The following is a 25837-nucleotide window of genomic DNA, read 5'->3' as shown; positions in this document are numbered from 1 at the left end:
AATGAGTTGGAAGAATTTGGTGTTGCGTGTCTCCCAGAAAAGATTCAAATATGAAGTACATGCCTAGAGATTGTTTTATGGTGGGGCTTAAGTTATTAGTACCTGTTGGGGGAGAGTTAGTAACTTTTAAAAGAAGAATTGGAATACAAGTGGTAAAAGGTTTATAGTAAAAGTGATTGAGCTCATTTTATGAGAGCCTTGATATGAGCCTTAGTGGGAGCTTCTGTTAGATAAGGGACAACCATGGATTGCAGGAGATATCACTGAATGGAAATTGGGTTGGCCAGTAGGGTTTTAGATGGGCATGCAAGGAGTTGTTGGGTACGCTACAGGCTTTGGGTACAGAAAAACTTGGTATCAGGGACATCATGAAGAATGATATTAGCTTAGCGGAAAGAATTAATGATTCAATTGAAGAAGTATTTGACTTAAGGATGGAATGGACAGAGCATCGTATCGTGGGACTCATAGACATCGTCTATTATGGATGAAGAGTTTAATTGTCCAGTTGCAAGAAAGGACAATGTTCTCAGGAATTGATCTTCGATCTGGTTATTACCAGTTGATGATCAAGGAAAGAGACATTTCAAGAATTATTTCTTGTACCAAGTGGGATATGATGGATTATCAGTGAAGGTTCCTAACTGACCAATGCTTCAACAACACGGGTAAGTTTGACAAGAAGGGAATACATGAATGACATGGATGTGCCACATCTAGATTGGATAGAAATGTGTTAGTCTACTCTCAATTGGAAGCAGAATGTGAGTGATTACTGCATTGATAATACTAAAACTGATGAGGCAGGTTTCAGGTAAGGCTTCAGAAGATGTAAGATTTGATTTCTCCAAAGACATTCAAGGTCACGCTATAGGAAGTGGTGGAACCATGTACGAAGGAATTCAATCAGAAGTCACAAAGAAATTACTAAATAACGCCAGAGGTATGAAAATTATAGTGAGACTGATGAACACGTCGTCTACTACTTTAAGTATCTTTGAAGACAGCTACACCCGAGATTGGGAGGACAGAAGAACCTAAATTTAGATTGAATGGATAGTTTTGTATCGGATTTTCAGACAGAATAATAAGGATTGGCAGCACCCTATGGTGTTCGAGCCCGTGTACAACGGATGGATATGGAAGGGCAACATGAAGGATATTGCCTTTTTTTAAGACATGAAACAGAAAGGACGGTTATTCGTGCCCCGCGGTAGATGAAAGAATAAGAACACAAATGTTATATATGGAATATAAAGTGACGGTGATGCTAAATAACCACAATTAAGATGTAGTGTTGGCACCTACAGAATAGGATTGAATGCAATAGCGTAAAGGATTTGAGCATGTGGTCATTGGTAAAGGGATAACTTTGAGGCCGGAACCTAGCGGAAATTAATGGATGATTCATATTAGAAACCATTGATTGCATAAAGGAAAATTAATATGGAAGTTGACCCCCCCCCCCCCCCCAAGTTGGATTGATCTATGCCAGATGAATATGAAGCCACGGATTATAGTAAGATCAGACGAGGTAACGATTAGAACTGATATGGTATCTACAGTTGATAGTCAGCAGATGTAACTCTATGGACAACGAAGTTCAGGGAGGAGGTTTAGTGTGAATGTTTAAGAATCCTACTATTTAGTATTGATGAATTAAGATATGAAGGATGGATGAATGATTTGATGGAACCTGATGTTGAGGAAGAAATTCTAGATGCATATTGTAACCAGGAAATTTAAATGGATGTTGGAGTCTAAAATCCGTATATTTAAAGGTGAAATGGTATAGTGGTAGATCGTAAGTGTGGACCACATTAGACGGCAAGTAAGAAGGTTGGACATGAAAAGTTTCAACTTAGCAGATTAAGTTAACACACTTTGGTTCATGTGAATAGGTAACATAACATGGTATCTGATAGTGTCGGGTTGAGACCCTTTATTTTCCAAGTTCTGGAAAGAAGATAGAAAACGAAAGGAATAAAATTGAACCTAGAATTATTAGTTACCTTTGGATAGGCTGGCAATTTGAAGAAGTGACTCAGATTTTAAAAGAATACATTGCGAATGTGCAAGTGTTTGGGGCTTTTAGATAAGTATAGTCCCTTGATTGAATCATCATAATGGTGAATGCTGGTCAGCAGCTAGGGTGACTCAGCATAAGATATAGTAAGGTAGGGAGCATGAGGTACTTGTTCCAGGTAATGAAACGATAGACAGAGAAAATTGTGAATATGTACTGGCTTGGAGAAACCAATAAAGTTATTGGGATTATTATGGCAAAAGTGTATGCCTATCTGAAAGGACATAAGAGTTCGCAAGTTTCAAGTATGGGAACACGAAGTTCCAAGACGGGAGGCTTGTATTTCTCTGAATATCGCAGACAAGAAAGAATATAATATTTTGGGAAAGAAAGAGGAGTCTTGACTCCAAATCTAATAAGGTTTCTGAGATCGTACCAAGGGTTAGGCCGGGGGCCTACAAGTTAGCCTTACCCTAGTATCGGTGGTTGCTTATGAGTTTTACTGGTTCCAATGACAAGACAGGAAATGTACAATAGTCACCACTGATGAGGTAAGGAGACCTTGGGGTTTCAGCGGAGTTATTGCGTAAGGAAAAGCTAATGGAATTATGATAAGGAAGTAAAGTCTTATGGAACAAGATTACCATTCTAGTAAGAATGTTAATGAGGGATAAAAAGGGGTAAAGGACTGGACTCTGAGATTATAGTCATATATACGGGATTTATACCCCAAGATGTTTGAGTAAATTTCGAGGACGAAATTCTCAGTAGGAGGGGATAGTTGTAACGACCCAAATTTGCTAACAGGGCTTAGGGCCTTGATTAACATGTCGGGAGGGCATAATTGGTATATGAATTTTTAAATGGTAAAATTCATGGTTATGTGGCATGCATGATTAATATGATTATATGGATATATTATTTGCATGTTTATGAGTATTAGAGATGCATGTGGGCCCTTTATAGCTTATAAGGGCATATTTGTAATTTTGGCACGTTAAGGGAATAAATGTGAATATATGTGATAAATTGTTGAGACCACATTATTATGTGGATATATTTGCAGCATATGGCTCAAGGCGGTCCAGTGAGCGGATTAGCGAAACAGTCACAACGGGGTTTAATACCCGACTCGGTGGGAGCCTAGGGATACTTTTGGAAATTTAGAGAATATTTTGGGATTTATTAAATATTGAATAAGTAATTGGTATTTAGTTATACATGACGATGCTAATTGGTAGATAGTGGGAACATTTGAGGAATTAGTGGAAACTGGGGAAAATGACTATTTTACCCTTAGAGCAATTAAAGGGCTAAGTAAAACGAAGGAGGGCATTTTGGTCATTTGTGGTTGTAAAGGGGTATGGTCGGCTAAGGTCCTAGAAGAGGACAGAACTCACTAGATACAAAGGAAGACCCCAAACTCTTCTTCTCTCTCCCTCTTCCCTTGTACGTTTTTCCCCATATCACTCCCTCTCATTGAAGTTGAAGGAAAAATGAAGGAATTGGAGGTGATCAAACTGGGAATTAGGCTGGTTTTGGGTTGGGTCAAGCTGAGGAAAGGCTAGGTTAAAGACAACCAGAGGATTCTAAGGAGTTTAGGTCACCAATTCAAGTAAGATTTCAACTTTAATTCACTGAATTGAGTTAAGTAGTTTTGAAGCATAGAACATGTGTAAATTCTGAGTTCCTGAGTATCAGTTAGTTGATGAATTGCTGGTAGTTTGGGTAGGGTTTCTGGGTTCTAGTATGCTTAGAATCTATAGTTTGAGTCTTGAATTCGCTCTGGTGATTTAATAGAAAGTGGGGAGTATAATTGGTTTGAAACCTTATGGTTCTTGGCTGGAAAGGGTTGGAGAAAACCCATAATTTTTGGGTTTGAAGGGGAACGTCGCGACCCAGCTCAGGGGCTCCACAACATGTGTGCCCTATAATCCCTGGGTTTCTCTCTGATGTGGGGGCGCACCACGACCTTAAGAGGCAAGTCGCAGCCCGCCTCCCCTGTCGCTTGAGACTCTTGGTCTCTGACTTGGGGGCAAGTCTTGACCCTTGGGACCAAGTCGCGACCCACCTAGGGATTTTTACCTTGGAATGGTTTCTAGAATTGGTAAAGCTCAGGGGTTCAAACCTAAGCGCTCGAGACAATTTCTACTACCCGGTTTAGTAGAGATTGAGGTCCCGAAGGCTAGTTTTTATCTCCTAAGTATTTATTTGGATTAGAAGTTAAAGAATACCCTTTGGCCGTTGTGACTAGGTTTATCACCAAGGTTCAGGACTGATGAGGATAGTTCTGTATCCTTCGCTCATAATTCAAGGTAAGAAAATTGCACCCTTAAGTGGTTATAGCGGGACTGAGATCCCCAATACTTGAACATATATACTGATGATTGATTTGGCATATGAGAATGAATGGCATAAGAGGGTTGGGGCTGATGATTTGCGCACAAGATGTGGCTCAGCCACTGTGAGCTGGGTTCAGCTAGATAAATACTGGACTCGACCTAAGCGAGCCAGAGTCAGTGGAGTATACAGAGGGTGCGACCTAAGGGTGCCGACCTTGAATATTGCTTATTGATTGAGATAAATTGATGAACGTGTTTAATGATATTAGTTTGGTGTCTATGACTTGTTGAATATCTGAATGACTGTCCTATGATTGGTTGAATTTGCCTATAGTGTATTGTTAGTTGAATTTGGTAAACTATATCTGCTGTCTTTATACTGTTGCTTAGTTGTGCATGTTGTTTTAAGTTTTCTTGCTGGGCTTTGGCTCACGGGTGCTACGTGGTACAAGTAAGGGAGTTAATTGTTGGACCAACCATAAGTTGGAGAGCTTCAGGGGCAGTGAGTACATATGCGGGCCGATCGCCAAAATCGGGGTTGCTTGAGAGGAACTAGTGTTAAACCCTGTTTTTGCCGCTTAGGACGACTAAATTGTATCTGTTTATCTTTTATTAATCTGTAAACTAATTTTTTTGGGATCCCGTGTATGAACCTAACATTTTAATAAAAATATAACCATTTTGTTAACCAAATATTTTATTATTCATCCTTGACTTAGTCTTTAATTACACACTTACGTTCAAATGACTTACTTAGTAGGTTAAGCAAATTTTTTTTTTAAAACACACAGTATAATGGTCCTGGTTACCCAGGGCGTTACATGAACGTTATAATTCTTATACTTTGTGAGGAATAAAAACCATATTTGAAAAATTATAGACCATCCAATTTATATTTGATCATATCATTATGTCTGTTTTCATTTGAGCATTCCTTAATGTAGTTTCTTTTTTAGGCTGCATTTTGGAAAATAGCTGCCTATACTGATTTTTGAAAGTCGACAATGAGTAAGTTGTTACCAGGTAATTAGCAATTATATTGGAGGATACTCTACGAGTGTAAAGGGCTACTATCAGTATAAGAGTTATAGCCTCCATTATGGTTTCAAATTGAAAAAGGCTACAATTTTCAAACATGGGCAATGACCCTAGCTTTAAAAGGTAAAAAAGAAATGCCAAATTGATTACACATGTACACACATATGCAATTGTGTAAGAATGTTGTAAGACTCATACACATAATGAATTGATTAAAATATTTTTTGTGATTGGTATATTCTTTCTCGAATTATGGTTATCATTATCACTTAGTATTTTAATTATAATTCATTTTTCTAATTTTTGAAGAAAATGGTTATCTTGTTTCTCTTGAACAGGACTTGGCATTTACATGGACACATATGGTATGACAATTTATCCTTTTAGTTTCGGCAATTGTTATTCATTTAAAATAAAAAATAATAAAAAATATATATATATTTTGACCGCGTACTAAAGGCAAATCATTTTTTAAACTAAAAAAATAAATGCAGTTTATTTGTTTATCTCATTATATTCAAAATCATGTACAAGTTTCCAATTTTGAGGTGTGAAAGAATTTTTTTTTAAAGAAAAAAAAAGTGATATTTTGGCATTTATCACATTAAATTCGGTTACCTATTTTTGGTTACCCATTTTCGAAATTGCCTCATTTGTGCACCAAATTCTCTATATATTCAGATTCACTTTGGTTGTTTAATTCTAAGTGTTTTCTTGTTTTCTTTCTTACTCACATTTACGGAAGTTGTTTAGGTTTTCTTGTTTTCTAGCAGCCATGAAGACCCGAGGCTGTGGATCTACCTCCAAACCTGTGAAGTCTCAGAAGGAGACAGTACCTGAGACGATTTTCTCTGCCACTCCTCCTATTCTAGCGTCAATCCCAGCTGCCTCGACTCTTACAGGTCGTCGACCCAAAACCACAGCAAGGAAGAAGGTCCTTGCTCTTTCAGGTCCTGAGGGATCTACTTTGATTGGGGCTTCTAGTAAAGGAGTAACCTTTCCCAACCTTGATGTGCAGCAAAACCAAGCCTCGACGGTTCCACTCACCTTACCAGAAGGTCAAGTCAAAACTAAGCCTGCCTTGACTTCCAGCCCTACACAATCTATCTCCACTGAAGTCGTGTCCGATATGTATGAACATGAATTTGAGTCGTCATTATCCCCTAATGTGATGACACCAAAGGCAAAGGGCAAACGCAAATCCAAAGCCGCTGGATCAAAGAAAACCAAGAAGACCAAAGTGACTCCAGTAAAAGTTACTAGCTCCATCTCCGATTCCACTCCTTTATCCAAATTTAAATTGAAGGAAAAAATCAACCCACCTCCTTGCACTTCCTCGGAGGATGTCTCTCCTGAAACAGAAGACTCACTGCCTGAGTTGGACCCCTCCTTGACTGGCCAATTCATGAAGAACCTCATGAGATTTGGAGGAGGAGACTAAATCTGAAGCAGACCCATCAGAAACCACTCCTGTTGCATCTGACCCAAAGAGCACAACACCAATGACATTTCCTGAATTGTCTACCAAAAGCACTAAACAAAAAGGTGCCCCCATCCGTACTTCAAGTCCCTCTTTCAAAGCTCATTCTCTTACTTTCTGTTTAATGGTAATGAGAAAAATATGCAATTTTATGAGCATCGTCACTTTATTAGTGAACGAAATTTTCTTTTTGCACTTCATCGTGTGTTTTGGGGTTTTGCTTACTTTAGAAGAAAGGGGTTGGTTACGTTCTTTGTCTGGCTTTGATGGGTTTGTGCCTCGAGTAGTTAAGGAATTTTATGCAAATCTAAATGATGAGTTGTTAGATCAGACTTCCTTTATGTTTCATAAGGTTTATGTTAGGTGTCATTGGTATAGGTTTAGTCCTACTGAAATTGCTAAGGCCCTCAATCCCATTCCTGTTGAGATTGATGATTCTATTGAGTTTGCAAAGGATCAAGTTTTGTCTGAATTAGTTGGCCAAGCTATAGTGTGGGAACCAAGTGCATCTCTCCGTGTCTCGGACCTTACTCACTACTATGGTGCACTTTTTAAATTTGCAATGTTCAATTGGATGCATACCACTCACTCCTCGACCATCACTCAAGATATGGCATTTCTTTTGTTCAAAATTGGGACTGGTGTCACTGTCGATCTTGCTGCTGCTATTTTTTATCATATCATGTCCTTGAATGGTGCCAAATGCAAGGGTCAACACTTGATGTTTCCGCAAGTCATTTACAAATTGTTGGTCTCTCAACGTCCTTTGAAGAAGCCACACGAGACCTTGATTTCTCCTTTGGTTGGACCTACATACACTGTCAAAGAGATCAAAGCTTCTACCACAGCTCGAAAGGTCAAAGGCATTAATTTGGCTGGTTCTAGGTTTGGAGATGTCGAGCCTGACACCCCTCTTGTCCTGACTGCTCTCACTTCTGTATAGACACGAATTGCAAGTCTCTCCAAGTGGTTCACTGCCATGGAGGATACTCAGTGCCAAATTATTGCTTCTTTGGCTATCATCAATGCATCTACCACTCCAGCTCCATGATGGTTACCATTCCTTTCAATCTATTTTTATCTACTTTCGATAAATGTAAAAGAACACTAAATGTATCTTTGTTTTTTGGTTTCATTTCCTTTGTTCTTTGGCATTTTCTTAGACAATGAGGGGGAGAGAGAGTACTCTATTTTTTGGTGCTTTGATTATGTTTTTTGACCTGCAGTTGTTCATTGTTTTTGTTAATTGTTTTAGTCATGTGCTTTGGTTATTTTTGCCAGGGGGAGTCATTTCGAGACTCTTGTGAATTTAAGCACTCACTTGTTTTATGCATGATCTTTTAAAAAAATAGATATGCCTTGTCTATAAAATTGCCAAAGGGGGAGATTGTAAATCCTAAAATTGGCAAATTATAGAAATATATTTTTATTTAAAAGATAATTTTACTTTCCCATTATTGTGATATTCGAAATATTATTGGCTGGAATTAGTTTGTAAAGTTTTCATATTATTCATCATTTAGCTTGATTTTATCACAATATGATTATAAAGGGAAGTTGTATCTTCGTTATATAAAGCAAATATTTTGTACTTACTCAAAATCATTTCTAGAATATTTGTCTTTTATTTTTCGTGCAGTTCAAGGTAATAAACTTCAGGAAACTGAATCTTTGAAGTAATTAATTGTTATTTCTATCTTGAGAAATTTGATTTGACACAGGTATTAGCTATCCCCACCAAATTCATATCTGTTGGATCCGAATCTTCTAAAAATGGCAATTCTTCATCAATCAAGAAAATATTCAAATATTCTTGTTTTTATTAGGACATTCTTTCTCAGCCTTCCTGAGCACGAAAATGACTCTATAAATAGGCTTCTAAGGCCTTGAGGTATAGTGAACTCGTTGGTGCATAGTTTGTGAGTGAAATTTTAATATTTGTGAGAGTTCCTTATTTGTATTCAAAATCATAGTATTCACGTGATCTTGTAGTAAAATGAGTGTTTAGTTTTTGTGATGAGTTTATACCATGTTTGTACGCCCTAAATATCCGTGCACTATTGGCGAGCTAGAAAAGGGTCTGATTTGATCTGCCACGTGTAAATCGTCCACCCAGAGCTGTTTGTTATGGGGCTCCATCTATCCAGCCCGAGCTGATTAGGGAGTTAACTGCTACTCGGAGGCATCGTGTCAGCAGTATGAGTGTCACGAGCTGGCGCGACATTAAGCTCGTAATGCAGTAGAGATCTGAGACCTGAATCCTTGTAAAGTCATCCACGCAATATTAACATGCATATATCAGACATCGCGTGTCTATTCTATTCCTGAATTCTCGAACACGCAGTATAAACGTGCGTGTTCAGACATCCCACGCATGATTTGGGTCATGTGGCCCATCATCCCTCCTTACCTATTGATTAGACCACACTTCACTGCAAAGTTTAGGAATTAATCATCAGTGTCACAGAGATGACGTGAAGGGTAAAGAGATCATGGGATGAACCCATTGCCAACCCAGATATCTTCTTCCTATAAATACCAAGACCCTAGGTAGTGCAGGGGGTGGAGATAATGTTTGTAAAGAAACACTCTGTAAGAAATAGTCAAGAGATATCAATAATATCGACTGGTGGATTAGAGGGATTTTAACCTTCAAACCACCTAAAAAGAAAGGAGTGACCATCTTCCCATGCTATTAGTTTCTCAAGTCTAGAATATAGTTATTTTAATATTACGGTTCACCAATTTGCACTAATCCATCCTACTTATTCGTATAATTACGTATTGGCGAAAAACCGCGTCAACAGTTTAGTGCTTTCATTGAGAGGATTTAGATTGGTGCTATCACAAAGACCTGATCATGGTGGTTACTCGGTCGAGGCATGGTAACGAGGTGGATCAACATGATGGGCAGGAGGCCCACCATACCGCCATATCCAATGAACCAAACCTGGAGGTCCAGTAGCGATCGGGAAAGCAGCCGATGGGCAAGGACAACAATGGGAGTTCGGCGCTCCGATCGCCAAATCTGAACCCGGGTTACCTGACGGCGATAGAGATGGAGAACATACAGTTGAGGGGTCAGCTATCTAGAGCAAGTAAGCAAATCGAAGAAGTCTAGGCCCGGCTACCCCTTCTTGTAACCGACGTTAATGTTAGAAAGAGGCAAAGTGGGACTCACAAGTCCCGCAGGGATAATCAGCCCAGACCCAGTCGATTGGTCACACCATAACCAGGAAGCCATATTTGAGGAGTTTCCCAGGGCCAATCATCAATTCAGCTGATTAGTCAGAACCTCGACTCCTAGCTCAACTTCGCTGTCGAACGCGCCTAGAAGGGCTCGTGGTAGCTCGTGGAGGAGATCCGGGGAAGGCTCGCGCAGACAACCTGCTCCGGCCAGCCATCTCGTGCCACGGTCAGATCGTCGGGCGCAGGATGCTGGAGATGGTAGAGTAGAACGACCGTGAGCTAATTTGATCCGCCTGGATGGGACTAGGATCGCTTTGCCAGTTAGGCATCCCCCATCGCTGTTAAGATACCCATCTCTTCCTTGTCCAGTTCGAGACATTCCGACACACGGGAGCAGCAAAAGAAATCCTCCTCCTGATGATCCTTCCCATCACAACCGAGCACGCAGGGAGGTCCCGGATCCTCACCCCCAGCAGCGGGCTCCAAGCTTTTCCAATGGGAGCTACTAGACCGAGAGCCACCGAAGTGGCAGGTCTGTTGGAGACCTGCGTAATCGCTTAAGTTCGGTGCAAATCCCTCGTCCCACCTCGAGGGCTAACCTTCGAGATCGCCTCAACTCACAGAGGGGGAATCCAGCCAGAAATGGAAGTCATGCTCGCCGAGAGGATGGTCTTTCCGAAGTACGTGACAATGGGAATGTCCCACCTAACCGAGCTCAAGCTTGGAGGAACAATAACCCGCCTAACGCGTACAATGGAGTTGGAGCTATTGAACAGCCCCAGAACAACCAAGGGATTAAGGACCACACCCTAGAACGTCTAGCTCAGATGGAGGAGCTAATGAAGAAGCTCTTGTCAGAAAAAGAGAAGGACGAGTATGACTCGGGGGACGAACTCGAGCTTTTTGCCTCCAACATAGCAGCCACAATGTACTCACCGGGTTTCCGGATGCCCCTACCTGTCTAAATTCGATGGAGACGGAGACCCGTCAGATCATTTGGGTATGTTCAACACCCTGATGATGGCCCATAATATCGACCCCGAGCTGAGATGTTTGATATTCCCTTCCACCTTGATTGGGCCAGCTAGGCAGTGGTTCAAGCAGTGTAAAAAGAATTCCATCAGCTCGTGCAAGAATTTTTCTGCTGACTTCAAGAGGGCGTTCCGAGCTTCTCAAGATGGCCGCGTCAAAGCTGACACCCTGGCGAACGTGAAGCAACAGCCCGGGGAACCTTTGAAAGCTTACCTGAGTAGGTTCGTAAACGTCATGGCTCGAGCCAGGGACGCAGATGATTGTTCCAAGCTTATTGTTTTGAGGATTGGAATCCTCATTGGAGGGGGGCAATGGAAAGAGATACAGAGAAGAGGTGTTATCTACGTGGGTGAATTCTTGAATAAGGCCCAAGAAAGGATAAACTTGGAAGAGGTGCGAGCATCGGTCACAGGAACCAGCCAAACCCTTGATCAGCCCGTTGGAGCGGAAAAGATGTTGTGAAAATGACTCATACCGTTGCCCAGAATAACCAAAAGGGTGGAGGCAAGAGAAAGGGAAGCGGCGAGGGCGGCCAGCACGGTCCGAAGAAGAACAAGCCCATGGAAAAGTTTAAGCCAGTCTACGCGACTTATACCGAGCTCACAAACACTAGGGAACACATTTTCCTAGCAAATTCTACGTGCCTCCCCTGGAAAAAGTCGGAGCCTTTGAAACACCAGAAGCCTAAGAGGGACCCTTCCAAGTTCTGCCGATTCCACAACGACATTGGCCAAAACACTGACGATTGTAGGCATTTGAAGGATGAGATCGAGACATTCATCAGACCCGGACCTTTGGCTCAATATACGCGGAACCGGGTTCCTACTAGTCAGCCAGCCCCGGAAGCTCTGGTAAATCAGCCCGGGCCCCGGATAAGTCAGGATACCCCTCTTCTTGTAATAGGAGGAGAGATATCCACAATCTTCGGAGGCCCCCATTTGGCCGGCACGAGCAGAGGTGCCAAGAAGAGATATGTCAATGAGTTGAAGGCTCACAATGGAGTGGTATTCATCCCGGAGCAGCATCTACCCAAACAACAACGATTGGAGAGGCAACCAATCATTTTTACCGAGGAGGACGCTGGTCATGTCCAATTCCCCCATAACGATCCTCTAGTCATAACCACCCAGCTCGCCAACCGAAGAGTTAGGCGGATACTAGTCGATAATGGGTGTTCGGTCTACGCTGGAGAAAATGGGATTGTTTGTCACTGAGCTGAAGGGCACCTCCATGATGCCGTATGGATTTTCCGGGGAAGGGTCAGCAGCGATAGGAACAATCGAGCTAGTAATAACCTTGGGAGAGGGGCCCCGAACTGTCTCTAAGCTCCTCGAGTTCGTGGTTATCGATTGTCCCACCGCATACAACGCTATTCTGGGCCGACCTACGTTGATGGCATTTGAGGCCATAACTTCTATCCGCCATCTCGCAGTCAAGTTCCCCTCCTCTACAGGGATATGTACGGTCTGAGGTGATCAGCTCGCTGCCAGGGAATGCTATAGCATTTCCATGAAGGGAAAATCACGACCCGGGCAACAGATGATGACCATTCAAAGTAGAAATGAGGAATCTCAGGGAGTAGGATCTAATCCTGAGACAGAAAAACCTTAGGAAGCCAACGGGGAAGGTATCACCTTGAATGATGATATCGACCCCAGGATAGGCGAAGACAGATCCGAGCCCCAGGCCATCGAAGAACTCGAAGAGGTGAACATCAGTCCGAAAGACCCCTCGAAGGTGGTGAAGCTTGGGAAAAACCTGTGTAATGAGAGAAAGGCGGAGCTGCTGAGATTTCTACAAGAGAATCTAGATGTGTTCACCTGGTCTCATGAAGACATGATAGGGATCAGCCCAAGCATCATCATGCACACCCTCAACATGGACAAAAACGTGCCTGCGAAGTCCCAGAAACAAAGGTGCCTGGGCATGACCCGAGCTGAGGCCTTAGAAGAGGAAGTAGCTCGACTCTTAAGGTGCGTTTTTATTCGCGTGGAAAAATACTCGATCTAGGTCGCCAATCCTGCTTTGGTCCCGAAGCCCAACGGGAAGTGGAGGACCTGCATCGACTTTTCCGATCTGAATAAAGCCTGCCCCAAAGATTGCTTCCCCTTGCCGAGAATTGACCAATTGGTAGATGCCACTGCGGGGCACGAGATCATGTCCTTTATGGATGCATACTCGGGCTATAACCAAATCGCCAAGAATCCTGCGAACCAGGAACACACTAGCTTCATGACCCCAACTAACGTTTATTGTAACAAGGTCATGCCCTTCGGGCTGAAGAATGCAGGAGCTACATATCAGAGATTGGTCAACAGGATGTTTGCTAATCAGATCGGGAAAAACATGGAAGTGTATGTTGATGACATGTTGGTCAAGTCAAAAACTGCCGATAACCATGTCCCCGATCTGAAGGAATGTTTTAAGATTTTAAGACAGTACGACATAAGGCTGAATTCCCAAAAATGTACCTTTGGGGTTGCGTCAGGAAAATTTATGGGTTTCATAGTCAACACCAGAGGAATAGAGGCGAACCCCGATAAAATCAGGTCCCTACTCGAAATGCCATCACCCCGGTCGCGAAAAGACGTCCAAAGTCTATCAGGAAGGGTGGTAGCCCTTAATCGGTTCATTTCCAAATCAACCGACAAGTGTTTGCCATTCTATAGCCTGCTCCGGGGAAATAAAAAATTCGAGTCGACCGATGAGTGTGAGCGTGCTTTCCTCAGCCTAAAAGTACATTTAGCTGAGCCGCCCGTGTTATCTAAGCCAACAGTAGGAGAGCCTCTTTTTCTTTACCTAGCTGTAACAGAAGATGCAGCCAGGGCCGTGCTGGTTCGTGAGGAGGACCGGTCTCAGAAGCCAGTCTACTACATTAGCAAGAGGCTTCTCGGAGCCGAGTCTAGATATCCGATGATGGAAAAGATGGCGTTCTGCCTTATCACAGCCTCTAGAAAGCTCAGGCCGTACTTCCAGTCCCATTCAATCCACGTCATAACCGATCAACCTTTAACGCAGGTTTTGCAGAAACCTAAGGCATCGGGGTGTCTTTTGAAGTTGGCTATCAAGCTCAGCCAATTTGAGATACTGTACGTGCCGTGAACTACGATCAAAAGCCAAGCTCTGGTTGATTTTGTAGCAGAGTGCACGGGATTCCAAGAAGAACCAGTGGAAGAACCGGTATGAGCCTCGTGGAAAGTATTTGTAGACGGTTCGTCTAACAAGAATGGATCCGGAGCTGGAGTAATTTTGATATCCCCGGAGGGACATCGTTTCCATTCCGTGTTGCGGTTCAGATTCGAAGCATCCAACAACGAGGCCAAGTATGAAGCTTTATTGGCTGGGCTAAGGGTGGCCCAGGAGCTGAAGGCCAGCTCCATCCAGTGCTATAGCGATTCCCAGCTCGTGGTAAATAAGGTATCAGGAGAATACCAAGCATGGCGAACCAAGATGGTGGCCTACCTGGCCAAGGTAAAAAAGGGGCTGTCTGCATTTGAGCACAACCTAGTTGAATAGATACCTCGGGAGCAAAATGCCAATGCTGACGCCTTAGCAAAGCTCGCCACCTCCAGGGAGGCCAAAACCTTGGGCCTGGTACCGCTGGAATTCTTGGAATGGCCAAGCATAGAGGAAACTAAGAGAGAGGTCGAGATGATCAACGCCAAGCCAACCTGGATGACTCCCATAGTCGAGTACCTCACAATAGGAAAGTTACCTGAAGAGCGAAATGACACGAGGAGGATACTTTACCAAGCTCCAAGATATGCAATGGTAGACGGGACGTTGTACCAGCGTGGTCTATCTTTACCTCTTCTGCAGTGTGTTCTGCCAGGCGAAGCAAAATCTATTCTGCAGGAGATGCATGAGGGATTTTGTGGAGATCACGCTGGGGGGAAAAACCTAGCCTTGAAGATATTAAGGCAAGGATATTATTGGCCCACTCTCTCGAAGGACTCGATTTCTTATGTCCAAAAGTGCGATAAGTGCCAGCGGTTCTCCACGGTCGCCCGAGCCCCTCCAGTTGAGCTGAAGATGATCTCGTCCCTGTGGCCATTTGCGGTCTGGGGAATTGATTTAGTTGGTGCCCTGCCCACGGGAAAAGGAGGAATTCGCTATGCGGTGGTGGCTATTGACTAATTCACGAAATGGGCAAAAGCGGAGCCCCTGGCGACAATTACATCAAAGAGGGTCCTCGACTTTGTGGTTAAGAATATTGTCTGCTGATTCGGGCTGCCAAAGAAGATTGTGTCGGATAACAGAACCCAGTTCGATAGCGACCTCTTCACCGAATTCTGCGAGAGGCATGTCATAATTAAAAAAATTTCCTCCGTGGCCTACCCCCAGGCTAATGACCAGGTCGTGGCTGTGAACAAGACACTAAAAGCAGGCCTTAAGAAGAGGTTGGATGATGTAATGCCCCAAATTCTCCGATGAGTTTAGCGGCATGAATAGTAGGCCGGGAGGGTCATACTTGCTTAAATATGTTGTTAATTGATTAAATGCATGTATATGTTGATTATATTATGATATGATGTGAAATGCATGCATGTGAGTCCATATTTCTCATTACAGGGGTGTGATGGTAATTTGGCCCGTTGAGGGTAATTTGTGTATTTGGGTGCATAACTTGATTTGTGAATGAGATTCCATTATTATGGAGATATATTCGAGCTAAGAAACATGACACGGTTATTTTTAGTGGATTAGCGGTTTTACCATAATGGGGTCAATTTTGGGGTAATAGAAATGTTCATTTGATGATAAATTGGGAATATTTGAGATCAGGGTGAAATTCTAGAGGTTTTGACTATAATGTCCTCGGGGGTGTTTTCGGGACCCCGAGCATTAGGTTTTATTTGAGGTTACTTAAGGTTGAAGTAGCTTATCAGATAGAACATACGATAAGAAAACCTTCCGTTCTCCCTTTTTAAAGTCCGTTTTACCGTTTAAGCCTTTTTGACGAAATCTTGAGTTCTAGGAGTCGGAATCGAGTGAGGATCGAGGCATAGCGATCCTAGGGAAGATTAGAAGCTTCTTAACCGAAGGATTCGACGAAAAACAACCCAATTGAAGGTAATCGAAGTTTAAGTTTTGAGTTTTTCCGAGTCTCTAAGCTTTGAATTGATTTTGTGAATTGTTGAGTTTTCGGTTCCTTCGAGCCTTGGGTTTTGAGGGTTTTGATGTATGGGGAAGCTTGGGAACTTTGTCTTGATGATTGGGGAATGTTTAGGGATGATTTTGGAGGCTTTGAAGTGTTAGAAATGCGGTTGGGAATGGCACAGGGTGGAGTGCCGCGACCCTGTTCTTGAGGCGCCACGGCCCTTCTTTGAAGAAGCAGGTGGGGAGCTTGTGCTCGCTGGGTGCCATGGCCCTTGATGAAGGGCGTCGCGGCCCAAGGTGCTAGGGCCGTAGCCCTTGCCCTGTTTTCGCCCCGTTTGCTCGTTTTGACCCCGGGAACCTAGTTTTAGGCCTCAGGAGTGTCCTTGCTACTTGGATTAGTTTGGATTGATCTCTTGGAGGTTAGATAATGGTTTGAGAGCCCTTGATTATCTTGATTATTGATGGTATCCCATATGTGTTGTGATTAGGTAACCGCTAAAGGACTAAAAGCCAAACCGTTCTCAAGGGTCGTTCTTTTGTTCATTCTAGCTCGAATCAAAGGTAAGAAAACTACACCCCAAGTGTGACATGCATGGATGTTTATGAGGCATGTTGATTGTGAGAATATGGACATGGATTGAATATAGAATGCTTAGCATATGTTGCTCACTTGTGCGTGGTACTGACTCATTAGTCAGGTTTGGCAAAGGTGCTAGTATCAACTGTGAAGCTGTGACTTATTAGTCAGGTTTGGCGGTGGTATTGGGCACTGATCACGTTGAGCTTACTCATTAGTCAGGATGGCCTTAGCATGTATTACGCAAGCCAATGAGATTTGATCTAGTCGACTATTAGCATTGAATGACTCAAAGAGCATTAATGCAACACCGACCCCGAGGGTCGATGAATGAAATAAGCGCTTGGAGGCTAGTGGCTTACTTAGCAGCCACTCTTCCATTTGAAATAGTGACGTGCTTATCAGTCACTCTGTATGGTTTACCAGAACCTGTTGAAGGCTAGTGGCATACCTAACAGCCACTCTTCCATTTGAATTAGTGACTTGCCTGTCAGCCACTCAGTGTGGTTTATCAGGACCTCATGTGATGTTCACTCATTCATTTAAAGCTTATTGCTCAGTGTGATTATTATGATAATCATTTGATAATGTTTATGAAAAGTGTTATGTTTCCTTGCTGAGCTTTGGCTCATGGGTGCTATGTGGTGCAGGTAAAGGGAAAGAAAAGCTCACCTAGCCTTGAGTGAAGAGCTGATGTGGTGTTGTGTACATATGCGGCCGCTTGACCACCACGGCCAAGGAGTTCTCAGAGGAACTAGGGGGTTTACCCTATTTTGCCGCTTAGGTCGGCAGGATTGTAACTTTACAACTATAGTGACCTTTTTGTACTGAGAACCACTTGTAAATGTTTTATTTAGCTCTACAGAGCAGTTTGTAATAAAATCTCCATTTACTTTTTATTGGTTTTATACCTTAACCTGTTAATTACACTTAGAGCACGTTTTTGACCAAAGGACTAAGGTAGTGAGTCAAATTTCCGGTCCACCGTTCACCGTAACTGTTCTGGGGTAGCCAGGGCGTTACAACTTGGTATCAGAGCAATGCCAAGGTTAAGGTTCCTGTAGACTGGCTGGGCATGTACACACATCACTGAAGTCAAGCTCGACTCATGGTTTGGTAATTCTTTACATAGTTATGCTTATAACTGCCTAAATGTGGTGCAAATGCTTTACCTGTATGCTTGAAATATTGTGAACTGTTATGTGATACATGCTGAGTGCTGAGTGCCATAAACATGTATCTGTTTGTGAATATTGAATGACTGTGGAATATGATAATTGTTTGCTTGTTCTTGGACCGTGAGGGAGCAAGAGGTTTAGTTATTACTACCTGATTGGCCGTATTGACTATTGTTTCAGTAAGGTATCAGTGACAGAATGAACCCAGAACAGACAGACACTACAGCTGGCCAGAGTGGTCAGGGTCAGAATAATGACAACAGTCAGGGTCAAGAGAATGACCAATCCCAGATTCCACAGCCAGCACCTGCAAACTGGCAGCAGTTGTTTAATGATTTGCAGGCTATAGTGTTGAAACAGGGAGAGGAGCTTCGTCTCCTGAGACAACAACAAGTGCCTACATTGGTTAATGTATCAGAGGCACCTTCTGTGTCAGTTCCAGTTACTGGGCAGTTGCCTGGGGTTGAAAACAGATTGGAACCTCTTTATGAGCGGTTCAGGAAGCAACAACCTCCAGTTTTTGAAGGCAACGCTGATCCTATCAAAGTTGAACAATGGATGAGCATGCTTACCACTATGCTTGACTTTATGAGGGTAGTTGGTAATGAGAGGGTGGCCTGTGCTGCCTATATGTTTCGGGAAGATGCCCAGATTTGGTGGGAGGTGGTTGGCCAGACCAAGGATGTTAATCTCCTGAGCTGGGAGGAGTTTCAGACCTTGTTTAAAGAGAAGTACTATAATGATGCTATAAGAGCGGCGAAGGCCGATGAGTTTATGAGGCTATTTCAGGGAAGCTTATCAGTAGTTGAATATGCCTTAAAGTTTGACCGTTTGGCAAAGTTTGCCAAAGAGCTGGTGCCCACTGATGGGACCAGGAGAGAGAGATTCCTCCAGGGGCTACAGCCCAGGATAGCCCGTGACATTCGCATCACCACTGTGGCAGGAGTCACTACTTATGCACAGGTGGTGGAGAAGGCACTTACAGCTGAAACTGCAGAGACTAAGATCTGGCGTGACAGTGCAGCCAGAAAGGATTTCAGGAGGACAGTTCCTCCATTTGTTGGTTCTGGTAGGGGTATTGGCCCCAGTGATCAGAAGAGGAAGGTTCCTGATACCTTCCCAGTTCCAGGTTCTGACAGGAGACCTCGTGGTATTACAATAGGTCATCCTGGGGGCAGTGAAGCCTGGAAGACTCGTCCTGAATGCCCTAGGTGCAAAAGGCGCCATTTGGGGGAGTGTAAGGCAAAGGCCTGCTTTTTGTGTGGAGTAGTGGGTCACTTTAAGAAAGATTGCCCTCAGATAGGGAAAGAAGAAGCCAGAAAGGTGGACAGCTCGGCCCCAGCTCGAGTGTTCACATTGACTCAAGCAGAAGCTGAGGCTTCCCCCTCAGTTGTTACAGGTCAGCTTCTTAGTGCAGGAACCCCATATCATGTGTTAATTGATTCTGGTGCTACGCATTCCTTTGTTGCTAGTAGTGTTATTGATAGGTTGTGTAGACCTTGTGATTTCTGTGCTGTGGGGTTTGGTACTTTGTTACCCACTGGAGAGATAGTGGTATCCAGAAGGTGGGTCAAATCTTTGCCAGTGACAGTGGAGGGCAGAGAGTTGTCAGTGGACTTGATAGAGTTAGTTATGACTGACTTTGATATGATACTGGGTATGGATTGGTTGGCAAAGTATGGGGCAACTATTGACTGCAGAAGGAAGATGGTCACCTTTGAGCCTGAAGGTGAGGATCCTTTTGTGTTTGTTGGTACTGTGCATGGACCTCGTGTTCCTATGATTTCTGTGTTGAGGGCCAGGGATCTACTGCAGAGAGGTTGCATTGGATTCTTAGCCAGTGTGGTTGACACCACCCAGGTCATGCCAATGAAACCAGAGGACACTAGACTTGTATGTGAGTTTCTGGATGTGTTTCCAGAAGATTTTCCAGGGTTGCCACCACACAGTGTCTAGGGCACCATACAGAATGGCCCCAGCTGAGTTGGAAGAATTGAAAGTGCAGTTGCAAGAGTTGTTAGATATGGGTTTCATTAGACCTAGTTTCTCACCCTGGGGTGCGCCAGTTCTGTTTGTAAAGAAGAAAGATGGTTCTCTGAGAATGTGTATAGATTACAGGGAACTGAATAAGTTGACAATTAAGAATCGATATCCTTTGCCAAGGATAAATGATCTGTTCGATCAATTGCAAGGTATGAAGGTATTCTCTAAGATCGACCTTCGTTCTGGTTATCATCAGTTGAGGGTCAAGGAGGGAGATATACCGAAGACTGCCTTTCGTACCAGGTATGGGCATTATGAGTTTTTAGTTATGTCATTTGGATTGACTAATGCCCCTGCTGCTTTCATGGATATGATGAACAGAGTGTTCAGGGATTACTTAGACCAGTTTGTGATCGTCTTCATCGATGATATTCTGGTATATTCTCAGACTGAGTTAGAACATGAGCAGCATTTGAGGTTGGTTCTACAGAGGCTGAGAGAACACAGATTGTTTGCAAAATTCAAGAAGTGTGAATTCTGGTTGTCTCAAGTATCCTTTCTTGGACACATTGTCAGTAAGGAGGGGATTAAGGTAGATCCAGCAAAGATCGAAGCGGTCAGAGATTGGCCAAGGCCAAAGAATGCTTCTGAGGTTAGAAGTTTCCTTGGATTGGCAGGTTATTACAGGCGGTTCGTGGAAGGGTTCTCGAAGATTGCTAGTGCTTTGACTGAGCTGACACGCAAGAGCCATAAGTTTGTGTGGTCAGATAAGTGTGAGAACAGCTTCCAGGAACTGAAGCAGAGACTGATTACAGCTCCGATTCTGAGTCTTCCGACAGATCAGGAGAAGTTTGTGATTTACTGTGATGCTTCTCATCAGGGTTTGGGCTGTGTTTTGATGCAATCAGAGAAGGTTATAGCTTATGCTTCTCGGCAGCTGAAGGAGTATGAAAGGAGATATCCTACTCATGATCTAGAGTTGGCGGCTGTGGTTTTTGCTTTGAAGATATGGAGAGAAATGTGAGATTTATACAGATCACAAGAGCCTGAAGTATTTCTTCACCCAGAAAGACCTGAACATGAGGCAAAGGCGTTGGCTAGAGTTGGTAAAAGATTATGATTGTGAGATTTTGTATCATCCAGGGAAAGCCAACGTGGTAGATGATGCTTTGAGCCGGAAAGGTTCGGGGCAGATTCATGGTATGAGGCTGATAGCCAGAGAGATAGCAGATGATATGACCAGAGCTGGTATAGAGTTACTGGTGGGTCAGTTGGCTAACATTACGCTACAGTCTACATTGTCAGAGAGGATCAAAGAAGGTCAGTTAAGTGATCCACAGCTGATCAAGATTAGAGAGGATGTTCTGGCTGGAGCATCCAGGGATTATACAGTGTCTGAGGTAGGTTTGTTGAGATACAAGGGGTGGATATGTGTTCCGTTAGACACTGCATTGAGGCGAGAGATTCTGGATGAATCTCATACTACACCTTACTCTTTGCATCCAGGCACCACGAAGATGTACCTGGATGTAAGATCGTTATATTGGTGGCCGGGGATGAAGAGAGATGTAGTAGAATATGTGGCTAAGTGCTTGACATGTCAACAGGTCAAGGCTGAGCATCAGAGGCCGGCAGGGACACTGCAGCCTCTGGATATTCCAGAGTGGAAGTGGGAAGACATCACGATGGATTTTGTGGTGGGCTTACCCAGGACTACAGGTCAGCATGATTCTATTTGGGTGATAGTGGATCACTACACCAAGTCAGCTCACTTTCTGCCAGTGAGGACTACATATACAGTTGATCAGTATGCAGATCTCTATGTGAGAGAGATCGTGCGGCTCCATGGTGCACCTAGGTCGATCGTATCAGAACGGGACCCCACTTTTACTTCCAAGTTTTGGAAGAGTTTACAGACAGCCATGGGGACACAGTTGAAGTTTAGTACAGCTTATCATCCTAAGACAGATGGGCAATCTGAGAGGACGATCCAGATTCTGGAGGACATGCTAAGAACATGTGTACTGGATTTTGGTGGATCTTGGAGTAAGTATCTGCCTTTGATAGAGTTCTCCTATAACAACAGTTACCAATCTACCATTGGAGTAGCACCTTATGAGATGCTATATGGTAGGAAGTGCAGATCTCCCATCCATTGGGATGAGACAGGAGAAAGGAGATACTTAGGTCCTGATGCAGTTCAGAGGACCAGTGAGGCTATAGAGAAGATTAGAGCTAGAATGCTTGCTTCTCAGAGTAGACAGAAGAGCTATGCTGATCCCAAGCGTAGGAACGTGGAGTTCCAGGTAGGAGACTATGTTTTCCTCAGAGTCTCACCATGGAAAGGGTTGAGAAGGTTTGGGAAGAAAGGCAAGCTGAGTCCTAGATTTGTAGGTCCATTTGAGATCCTGGAGAAGGTTGGTCAGGTGGCTTACAGATTGGCTTTGCCTCCGGCGTTGTCTGCCGTGCATAATGTATTTCATGTATCAGCTCTTCGGAGGTATGTATTTGATGTGGGCCATATTCTAAGTTATGAAGATCTGGAGCTTGAGCCAGATCTCTCCTTTGAGGAGCGGCCAGTTCAGATACTTGATAGAAAGGACAAGGTCCTCAGGAATAAGACAATACCTTTGGTTAAGGTGTTGTGGAGGAACAGCAAGGTCGAGGAGGCGACCTGGGAGCTAGAGTCAGATATGCAGAGTCAGTATCCCGAGCTGTTCAGGTAAATTTCGGGGACGAAATTTCAGTAAAGAGGGGATAGTTGTAATGCCCCGAATTCTCCGATGAGTTTAGCGGCATGAATAGTAGGCCGGGAGGGCCATACTTGCTTAAATATGTTGTTAATTGATTAAATGCATGTATATGTTGATTATATTATGATATGATGTGAAATGCATGCATGTGAGTCCATATTTCTCATTACAGGGGTGTGATGGTAATTTGGCCCGTTGAGGGTAATTTGTGTATTTGGGTGCATAACTTGATTTGTGAATGAGATTCCATTATTATGGAGATATATTCGAGCTAAGCAACATGAGACGGTTATTTTTAGTGGATTAGCGGTTTTACCATAATGGGGTCAATTTTGGGGTAATAGAAATGTTCATTTGATGATAAATTGGGAATATTTGAGATCAGAGTGAAATTCTGGAGGTTTTGACTATAATGTCCCCGGGGGTGTTTTCGGGACCCCGAGCATTAGGTTTTATTTGAGGTTACTTAAGGTTGAAGTAGCTTATCAGATAGAACATACGATAAGAAAACCTTCCGTTCTCCCTTTTTAAAGTCCGTTTTACCGTTTAAGCCTTTTTGACGAAATCTTGAGTTCTAGGAGTCGGAATCGAGTGAGGATCGAGGCATAGCGATCCTAGGGAAGATTAGAAGCTTCTTAACCGAAGGATTCGACGAAAAACAACCTAATTGAAGGTAATCGAAGTTTAAGTTTTGAGTTTTTCCGAGTTTCTAAGCTTTGAATTGATTTTGTGAATTGTTGAGCTTTTGGTTCGTTCGAGCCTTGGGTTTTGAGGGTTTTGATGTATGGGGAAGCTTGGGAACTTTGTCTTGATGATTGGGGAATGTTTAGGGATGATTTTGGAGGCTTTGAAGTGTTAGAAACGCGGTTGGGAATGGCCCAGGGTGGAGCGTCGCGGCCCTGTTCTTGAGGAGCCGCGGCCCTTTTTTGAAGAAGCAGGTGGGGAGCTTGTGCTCGCTGGGCGGCGCGGCCCTTAATGAAGGGCGGCGCGGCCCTATCCTCTGGGAACACTGGGGGCCGCGGCCCAAGGTGCTAGGGCCGGAGCCCTTTCCCTGTTTTCGCCCCGTTTGCTCGTTTTGACCTCGGGAACCTAGTTTTAGGCCTCAGGATTGTCCTTGCTACTTGGATTAGTTTGGATTGATCTCTTGGAGGTTAGATAATGGTTTGAGAGCCCTTGATTATCTTGATTATTAATGGTATCCCATATGTGTTGTGATTAGGTAACCGCTAAAGGACTAAAAGCCAAACCGTTCTCAAGGGTCGTTCTTTTGTTCATTCTAGCTCGAATCAAAGGTAAGAAAACTACACCCCAAGTGTGACATGCATGGATGTTTATGAGGCATGTTGATTGTGAGAATATGGACATGGATTGAATATAGAATGCTTAGCATATGTTGCTCACTTGTGCGTGGTACTGACTAATTAGTCAGGTTTGGCAAAGGTGCTAGTATCAACTGTGAAGCTGTGACTTATTAGTCAGGTTCGGCGGTGGTATTGGGCACTGATCACGTTGAGCTGACTCATTAGTCAGGACGGCCTTAGCGTGTATTACGCAAGCCAATGAGATTTGATCTAGTCGATTATTAGCATTGAATGACTCAAAGAGCATTAATGCCAGACCGACCCTGAGGGTCGATGAATGAAATAAGCGCTTGGAGGCTAGTGGCGTACTTAGCAGCCACTCTCCCATTTGAAACAGTGACGTTCTTGTCAGTCACTCAGTATGGTTTACCAGAACCTGTTGAAGGCTAGTGGCTTACCTAACAGCCACTCTTCCATTTGAATTAGTGACTTGCCTGTCAGCCACTCAGTGTGGTTTATCAGGACCTCATGTGATGTTCACTCATTCGTTTAAAGCTTATTGCTCAGTGTGATTATAATGATAATAATTTGATAATGTTTATGAAAAGTGTTATGTTTCCTTGCTGGGCTTTGGCTCATGGGTGCTATGTGTTGCAGGTAAAGGGAAAGAAAAGCTCACCTAGCCTTGAGTGGAGAGCTGATGTGGTGTTGTGTACATATGCGGCCGCTTGACCACCACGGCCAAGGAGTTCTTAGAGGAACTAGGGGGTTTACCCTATTTTGCCGCTTAGGTCGGCGGGATTGTAACTTTACAACTATAGTGACCTTTTTGTACTGAGAACCACTTGTAAATGTTTTATTTAGCTCTGCAGAGCAGTTTGTAATAAAATCTCCATTTCCTTTTTATTGGTTTTATACCTTAACCTGTTAATTACACTTAGAGCACGTTTTTGACCAAAGGACTCAGGTAGTGAGTCAAATTTCCGGTCCACCGTTCACCGTAACTGTTCTGGGGTAGCCAGGGCGTTACAGATGAAGCCAAGGGAGTTTGGCCTGAACAACTCCCCCAGGTGCTGTGGGCATACCGGACCTCGCACCGAACTTCGACGGGTCACACTCCTTTCTCCCTAACTTTCGGGAGTGAGGCCGTCCTTCCTGTCGAAATAAAGGTAGCCTTGCATAGAGTCCGAGCGTTTGACCAAGACTAGAATGACAAATTGCTCAGCGTGTCCCTCGACCTAATTGACAAAAAACGAGAAGCTTCGTAGCTGCAGCTCGCGCATTATCAACAAAAGATCACTCGTTATTTCAACTCAAAGGTCAAGAGACGCATCTTTAACTTAGGCGACCTGGTGCTCCGAAGAGTCTTCTTAGCCGGTATGGATCCCAAGGATGGAGTTTTGGGACCAAACTGGGAAGGACCCTATCATATAATAGAGGTTGTGAAGGAAGGGACCTTTAAACTAGCTCGACCTAATGGAGAAGCAATCCCACGGACATGGAACGCTATACACCTAAAGAAATATTATCAATAGTCATACTTTTGTAAGGCTTAATTATGAAAGCCACCTTGTTTAATTAAAAAATGAGAAGTACTTTTGTATATCGTTGTATGTTTCCGTGTGCGTGTAGTGTTAGAGGAGCATGTTCCAAGTAACCAAGAAAGATCCCTTTCTGTTTACTTGGGGGGCATATATCCTGGATACAACCAGGTCCCGAAACTTAGAAGTTAGTTAAATTGACTAACCAATGTTTTTCCTAAAGAGCATGAGGTGTCGATAATACTAACGCGAACTATGTTTTTAAATAAGTGTCCTGGATACAACCAGGTCCTAAAA

This window comes from Humulus lupulus, chromosome 3 (genome assembly GCF_963169125.1).
Source record: "Humulus lupulus chromosome 3, drHumLupu1.1, whole genome shotgun sequence".
In the NCBI taxonomy this organism is placed as follows: Eukaryota; Viridiplantae; Streptophyta; class Magnoliopsida; order Rosales; family Cannabaceae; genus Humulus; species Humulus lupulus.
This window is presented reverse-complemented; position numbering follows the sequence as displayed.